The following is an 8,318-nucleotide window of genomic DNA, read 5'->3' on the forward strand; positions in this document are numbered from 1 at the left end:
CATTTATTAAAGCGCCATAGTTTATGTTAGACATTGCAGAAAAGATCATGCTTGCTTGCTAGGGTACAGGCTTTAGCTATGAGTGAATAGATTAACAAATGGGTCTTAGGATACATTTTTATTGTTCAATGAATCTCTTAATTCCTTGAAAACATAATCATAGCAAACATGTTTTTGATGAATATCTTCAGGGCTTATAGTGAAAATCAGTATTTACAAGTCTAAATTAATATTATCCTGATGCTTGAATTATTTTGAATGAATATTCATGTTTAAATTCCTCATTGTTAACTTTTATTCTTGTTATGTGCAACACATTTGTATTATTCTTTGTAAGTACACGTGTGCACACACTATTTTCACAACAGAAAAATATGTCTATGTCTGAATATTTAAATGCCAAGGAATATATGAAGCCTTACAAAGAGAAAACTGGAAACTAAATACTTCACATTACTCTTAGAAAAATTTTTTTATTGTGTAAATCAATGGAGTGTTGTTTCACATTTGCATAATGAAATAATTACCTACTGTTGTGTAGCTATTTTTAGTTATGTGAAGGAACTCTACATGCCTTTTTAAAAAATTCAATTTATATAATAAAAAACTAAATGACACTGAGATTCCATGACTTACCTTGGTGACTTCTACAAGCTGAAAGTTTTGTCCTGTGATTTATGTTTAATAATTTAACACATTAACAATATTTTAGATGTGGATTGTTGAACATAAGCATGGAGATTATTTAAATGAATATTTAATTTTTATTCACCTTGCCAGAAGACAGAACATGGGTTTAATTGCCTGATATGAAAAATAAAAAGATCAGTAAAAATAGTAACGTAAAAAAAAGTTGTAAAATAAAAGAAATATATGTATCTTACTTTTGGGCCATGGAATAAATAATAATTGGCTGAGTGTTTAATATTATAGAACAAAAATTATAGTACAATTTTCTCTTATTTTCCTACTAGAAGAGATTGTCTATATGTGGTACATACTCTCAAAATGTACATTTTAAGTTCCTGTTTTTATTCTGAATATATACAATAACATTGTGAATATTTTATATAGCAAACCTAGCACTGTAGATACAATGGATATCTGATGAATAATATTTCTTTTGTATTTTTCTTCCATGTTGATTGCCACAAAAACACTCTAGAGAAAGCTACCATTAAGGCAGTGTGGGATACTGACCCACGGATAGACAGTCAGGATGTTGCTGTGAGCAACATTTTTGAAAATTGCAGACATGAATATTTTAATACTAATATGGAAAGAAGGGTGAAATTTATGGTGGCACTAGGGTCTAAAATACACAATTCACATTTATATACACTGGATATTTTCCTATCTTCTGTGGAGTAAATTAGCGATTTATAGAGCATAGTATCTCACACATACACATGTCCACACACATACACACTGGGAGGACATGTGTACCAGAAGCTTTGCTATAACTATATTCTAGGGACTCATACAGGGTGAGTTAATGATATACTTTTGCAAACTAAAATTCTTTGATTACAGTTCACATGCTGAATTCTGCTCTATAGCAAATACTGTTAAAAGACCCTCCAGTGTATTTAGAGTACTTAATATAGCTGAATGATTGGTGAGAGTTGACACGGGAACATCTACTCTTGAAAACTTGCAAATCAATCTGTAGCACTTCCCTCGATGTCCATTTCACCCACCTTGTCCTTTAACTATTTTCTCTTCATGCTTTTTTTTTTTTTTTTTAATCATTCTCCTCTTTTTAGCTTTAAAAACTAAAATTGTGCCAGGCGCGGTGGCTCACGCCTGTAATCCCAGCACTTTGGGCGGCCAATGTGGGCGGATCACGAGGTCAGTAGATCGAGACCATCCTGGCTAATACGGTGAAACCCGGTCTCTACTGAAAATACAAAAAAATTAGGCGGGCGTGGTGGCGGTCGCCTGTAGTCCCAGCTACTTGGGAGGCTGAGACAGGAGAATGGTGTGAACCTGGGAGGCAGAGCTTGCAGTGAGCCGAGATCGCGCCACTCCACTCCAGCCTGGGCGACAGAGCAAGACTCCGTCTCAAAAAAAAAAACTAAAAAACTAAAATTGTGATTGATGGCACAATCAAGATTGAAGAATATTATTGCCATTTCTGTTACTTCCCTTCCCAAACTGCCCCATACTTTACCACACCAGTCTTGCTGTCCCCTTTCCCAACATCCATTCTTTTGTACATAAGACTTGATTTAAATTGTCCCAATTTTGAAGTCACGTTATAAATAAAGTCTATCCTTCTACAGTAGTCTGCAATTTAAAGGAAGAGAAGAACCCTCAATATAAAACCTTTTGTGTGTGTGTGGAAATAGGGATAAATTCTTCCAAATTATTGGGTTGGAATAATCCCTGTAACCCCATCTGCAGTTTTCACTGATTGGGTAAGATGATTTCTGTCCTATTTAGCTCAGTTACAGGCAAATTTAGTTTCAGGAACTATAATCTGTGAACATTGGAATATTTCAGGTACTAATATCTACATTTCATTATCTTATGATGAACAGTATGCTTACTTAAGGTGAATAGAATTGACTATGCCCTAAAAAAGGAGTAAATGGTCATCTTTAGGTAGTTTAATTCGTTTTAGGCATCCAGTTTTTTCCCCTAAAATTCATGATTACCATCCTATTTAAAAGTAAAATTCAAGATTTCTTTTTTTAAAAAAATGTCCACACACGTCCATGGGAGAAAACATAAAGACAAACTCCACACAAAATGTTTATAATTAGACAGACTGTTAAAGAATTTTCCCAGTCCAATCCAAATCTCAAATTCCCTCGAAGCTTTCATAGCAATATGTAGTGTAATGTTTGAGTTAGCTTTTTGAGGTACTTACTGCTTGAAAAGTTTTCCAGTTAGGATTTATACACAGATGTCCCAAACTATTTCTCATTTTTAGAAACTTTATGAAAAATAAGAAGTAGAAGTGTGTTGATGTTATTGCTCTTTTTTATTTTTAAGTTAAAGAGAAAATTCAGGTGCCATGGTAAGAGGCACTGTTGAGTTTTACAGTGAGTTTGCTGTGTGATATTTTTATTTTAAACAAATATGCAAACTATTGGTAAGTGAGCCAGAGCTTCTGAGTTTGATCCTAGAACTGTCATTAATTTCCTCCACTGTAATAAATATGTCATCTGAGCCCTGTCTGCCTTCATCTTCTTATCAGTAATACCAGAGTAAGACTGTTGTGCTTACCGACCTCAGAGGGATAAAATAACAAGTATCGTAATTGAAGAAATATACATTTAAAATGTCTGGAAAATTAACTAGCTTTTGAAAAAATATAGTAGATAAATATATTATCTACTATATTCATTTTTTAAAAAGTTATCTTGTGATTATCACAAAAGACAAGCCATGTATTTGTGAGCTAAAAATGAACTAAAACATTTTATTTTAGAGTTTTTTGGTTTCCAATACAAAGTCTTAGGAAAGCAATTGGACTCCTACCCTGTTGAACAATGCTGATATTTGTGAGATTTTCATTGCATTAAAAAAGTTGCTGCTGTCATTCTCAAATGATACCCTAAAATTGGAAGATTTTGTGCATGTATTGAAGAACGGAAGCTCTACTGGTTAAAAATCTATTTAAAGACAAAGCAAATAAATAATTTTAACAAAGTTAATATCAACAATAAGAAAGACAACAGAAGGCAGCACTTCAAGCCATTAATTGCATAAGGGGCCTCAAAATTCATTAGGCTATTCCACTCCCTCATTAAACGGTATTGGTCCTTTAGAAATGCATCGTATCCAATATCATCTACATTAACTTCTCTTAGGGATTATAATAATTCAAGCCTTTTCTCCTGTGACATTCACTCCTTTGTAGCGTAGAGACAAAGTGAATTAATTCTTCCCACACAAAGAAAATATCACATTTTAGGGAACACAAGTTTAGTGTTTATATATAGTCATACAAAACACTATTTGACTTGAAGTTTTTTTGTGTTTAAATAATTTCTTGCCTGGAACTAAACTCTATATTTTGTAAAACACTATTTTAATAAAATTTTCCTCAATTTAACTTGTGTAACTATGGATAAACCAGATGTCTTTGTAATTTTATATTGGTTTATTAACTACAGTGAACTGGACTTGAAAGCTCCTTTATATCTAAAACAAAATAAACATAGCATATTGATTAAGTTGGATAGGTTTTAAAGATTACTTGAATTTTGTCTAGTATAAATTATTATTTTGGGGATATTAAACATATATGTGAAATATACATATTTTATTAGTATTTATGCTTCTTTATAACATAAAGTATTAATGACAAAGAAATTACTGAAGGTAGGAACCTTGGCTTATTGACTCTTTTTAGCCTTAGCACCAGCTACTTTATGGTATTATTAAGCATCTATAATACTTTTGTTGAATGAATGAATTATTCATTTTGGATTATGTGTATCAGTTAATATTGGAAGGTTTAAACTACATGTGAATGCAATATGGGTTCCATAAAATAAATAATTCAAAGGCCTAAAATATATTTAAAAATTCATATTCAGGAATAATTTTAACCTCTACAGAAATTAAACTTCTTCCAGAATAGAATGTAGTTGCTTTTTAGAGAATGGAAAAAAAGACAACACATGGAGGGTCCGAAATTTTCAAATCTTAATCTCTAATTTGTTACCTACTAACTATGTCACCCAAGGCAAGACACTGAACCTCTCATTTTACTCAATTGTGGGATAATAATACTTACCTACATTACATGGCTATTGTGTTCATTAAGTGGACAATGATTGCAAAGCTCTCTGAAGATTGTAGAATACATCATAAATCCTAAGCCAAATTCTCCCATTCAATACCTTCTACTAGGTTATAGACACAGAGAATTCTAACTATATTAGAAAAGTTTGTGAGGAGTAACTGATCATGAGACTTTGTGAGAATTTTCGGTGGACAGAATGTTGTTATGCAATTAAAAATTATTGCTTGGCATAGAGATCAGAGCTAATGTTTCTCAGTTGCAGAAACAAGCCATAGAACTTCTAACAATCAACAAATGGTTAACGAATCCGATTTGAGATTCGTTAGCTTACTCCTTTCTGTCCACCCGCCGAGGAAGCATCGTTCAAGTCTCTCTTCCTACTACTGTCATGTCTAGTCAGAGTCTTCGAAAGAGCCTGAAGAGCTGCAGAAGCTCTTCATTGGACAGCTGGACTTTGCAACAACCAATGAGAGCCTGAGGAACCGTTTGAGCTATGGGGAATACTGAAGGACTATGTGGTAAGGAGAGATCCAAAGACCAAGTGCTCCAGGGGCTTTGAGTTTGTCACATATACCACTGTGGAGGAGATGGATGCAGCCACGAATGCAAGGCCACACAAGGTGGATGGAAGAGTTGTGGAACCAAAGAGAGCTGTCTCAAGAGAAGATTCTCAAAGACCAGGTGCCCGCTTAACTGTGAAAAAGATATTTGTTGGTGGCATTAAAGAAGACACTGAAGAACATCACCTAAGAGATTATTCTGAACAATATGAAAAAACTGAAGTGATTGAAATCATGACTGACAGAGGCAGTGTCAAGAAAAGGGGCTTTGCCTTTGTAACCTTTGATGACCATGACTCTGTTGATAAGATTGTCATTCAGAAATACCATACGGTGAATGGCCACAACTATGAAGTTAGGAAAGCCCTGCCAAGCAAGAGATGGCTAGTGTTTCATCCATCCAAAGAGGTCGAAATGGTTCTGGAAACTTTGGTGGTAGTCGTGGAGGTGTTTTTGGTGGGAATGACAACTTTGGTTGTGGAGGAAACTTCAGTAGCTTTGGTGGCAGTGGGGATGGGTATAATGGATTTGGTCATGATGGAGGCAATTTTGGAGGTGGTGGAAGCTACAATGATTTTGGCAATTATCACAATCAGTTTTCAAATTTTGGACCCATGAAGGGAAGAAACTTTGGAGCCAGAATCTCTGGCCCCTATGTTGGCGGAGGCCAATACTTTGCCAAACCACGAAACCACGGTGGCTATGGCAGTTCCAGTGGCAGCAGTAACTATGGAAGTGGCAGAAGATTTAATTACTGCCAGGAAACACAGCTTAATAGGAGAGGAGAGCCAGAGAAGCGACAGGGAAGCAATAGGTTACCATAGATTTGTGAACTCAGCCAAGCACAGTGGTGGCAGGGTCTAGCTGCTACAAAGAAGAGACATGTTTTAGACAATACTCATGTGTATGGGCAGAAAACATAAGGACTGTTTTTGTGACTAAAATTGTATAACAGGTTATGTTAGTTTCTCTTCTGTGGAAAGTGTAAAGCGTTCCAACAAAGGGTTTTAATGTAGATTTTTTTTGCACCCATGTTGTTGATTGCTAAATGTAATTATGATGTTAAATAAATGTCTTTTTAAAAGATTTTTGATTTGAACATTGTGTTTAGTAGTTAAAAACTGATATATGTAGAATGAATTTAAAATACACTTAACAATTATATTCATCAGATGACTGATAAATTAGAATTAGATTCTGTTGTGAGTTGCCAAACACCCCAAATTAGAGTATCTTAAATAAAGCATATTATTTATTCTCAGTGCCATGTGCCCCCCACCAAGAATTCTATTACTTTCAGAGGTATAGATATAGTGGTACAAGTTAGCAGTCCTATAGTGTCTTTATCAACGTACACCTAGAGACTGTTAAAATATGTAGCCGTGTCTTAAGATGTAAAGAGCTACAGGATGTCTACAAAAAGAAAGAAATTACAGATGAATTTTTTTAATATAGTGCTAAATATTTGTCCCATGATAAATTAAGCAAAAAATCAATAATAAATTAAGTAGTAAAAACTGGTTCATTTATTCTTACTGAATTACTTTCCCAAAAAGAGCTACGGTCTTAGAGTGATGGATATAGAAGTCTAGGTCAGAAAATTCTTAAATGAGTAATTATAATTGAAATCCACTGGAGTGATTCTAATTGGATGGCTTAGTTGGCTAGCATATGATTTTCTCAAAGATAGGTAGATGTGCAATTCTTGTATCAGAGGACTGGCTTTGATATGTTCCATGGTTCTACATAGGATTCTAGGCTTTTAGCAAACTGTCTTAGAAATAATTTATTGTGCTAATGAGATTAACTGATTAGAGATACTTGATGAAATAATGAAAAATTTATTAGTTCCACTGGGAAAAAAGCTCAAAGCCTTATTGAAGTTAAATAAATCCATGACAAGAGGAAAATGTCTTATATTTATTGAGCAGCTACTGTGTGCCACACATGCCTGGTACCTCTTCATATGTTGCCCATTTATTTATGACAGTAGTCTTACGAGGTGGGTGTTATAACATCTACTTCATAAGAGTACTGTCATAAATAATTTATAATTTATTCAATTAAACATTTGAAAGTATAAAAATTTTAAACTATCTGATTAAAATCTCACAGCATACCAAATCACATACCCAGAATTCATAGGTATGTGATATTTTGGACACCTACTGAGTATTGGACTCCTACTGAGTATTCCTTCTATTACCATGACATCCCAAAAGAGGTCCAGTGACGTAATTTCTATACTTGAAGACACCTCATAGATGTCAATAAATAGCACACATATTTTACAAAGAAAATAAAAAATGTTAAAAGTCCATTATTATAATTATCCTCATAACATTTAACTAGTACAGTAGTTTAATAACAGTTCATTTCTTTTAAAAAGTACATAATTATTCCAGTATTTGCTTTAGGCTTGTTTCAGTGTTGTTCTTTAAAGGTAAAATAAAAGGAGGTATTAAACATTTGTTAAATATCCACACTCAGTCACACATCAATCAGTGATACACAAATGTTTATCTTTAAAATTTAGAAATATTTGTTTGAAAAATATTTATACTCAGGTTTGCAGAAAGTGCCTCAAAGTAAACCCAATTGTGTTGTTAATGGGTGAGTAAATTGATACTACCTTTTAGGAGGGAAAATTAGCAATATTGAAAGAGTGTTAATAATTTCTCTACCTTTTGAATCATGCCCTTTGCATTCAGATCAAGGAATCTGCTATATGACAAATAATTGGAGAGTAGAATAGATTTATATACAAGGTTAGTCATTGAAGCATTATTTAAATTAGTAAATATTATCTGAGTTACATATCCAAAAAATGATAAACAACTATCTAGACTATAATACAGCTATGTTGTGGAATATTGTTGTATTGTTAAAATTATGTTTTAATACTATCTAATAACATGGTGAAATGCCACACAGTGAATTGGAGAGCATGCCAAGGTCTTATAAATAATCTGGAGCATTATTTTTAATGCCAACAA

The 8,318-nt window shown here is 33.5% G+C and overlaps 1 pseudogene; it reads left to right on the plus strand.

Annotated features, from left to right (window-relative positions):
• The first annotated feature begins 4,077 nt into the window (after positions 1-4,077).
• Positions 4,078-6,146, plus strand: LOC129043859 (heterogeneous nuclear ribonucleoprotein A1-like; annotated as a pseudogene).
• Positions 6,147-8,318: the final 2,172 nt, after the last annotated feature.

This window comes from Pongo pygmaeus, chromosome 1 (genome assembly GCF_028885625.2).
Source record: "Pongo pygmaeus isolate AG05252 chromosome 1, NHGRI_mPonPyg2-v2.0_pri, whole genome shotgun sequence".
In the NCBI taxonomy this organism is placed as follows: Eukaryota; Metazoa; Chordata; class Mammalia; order Primates; family Hominidae; genus Pongo; species Pongo pygmaeus.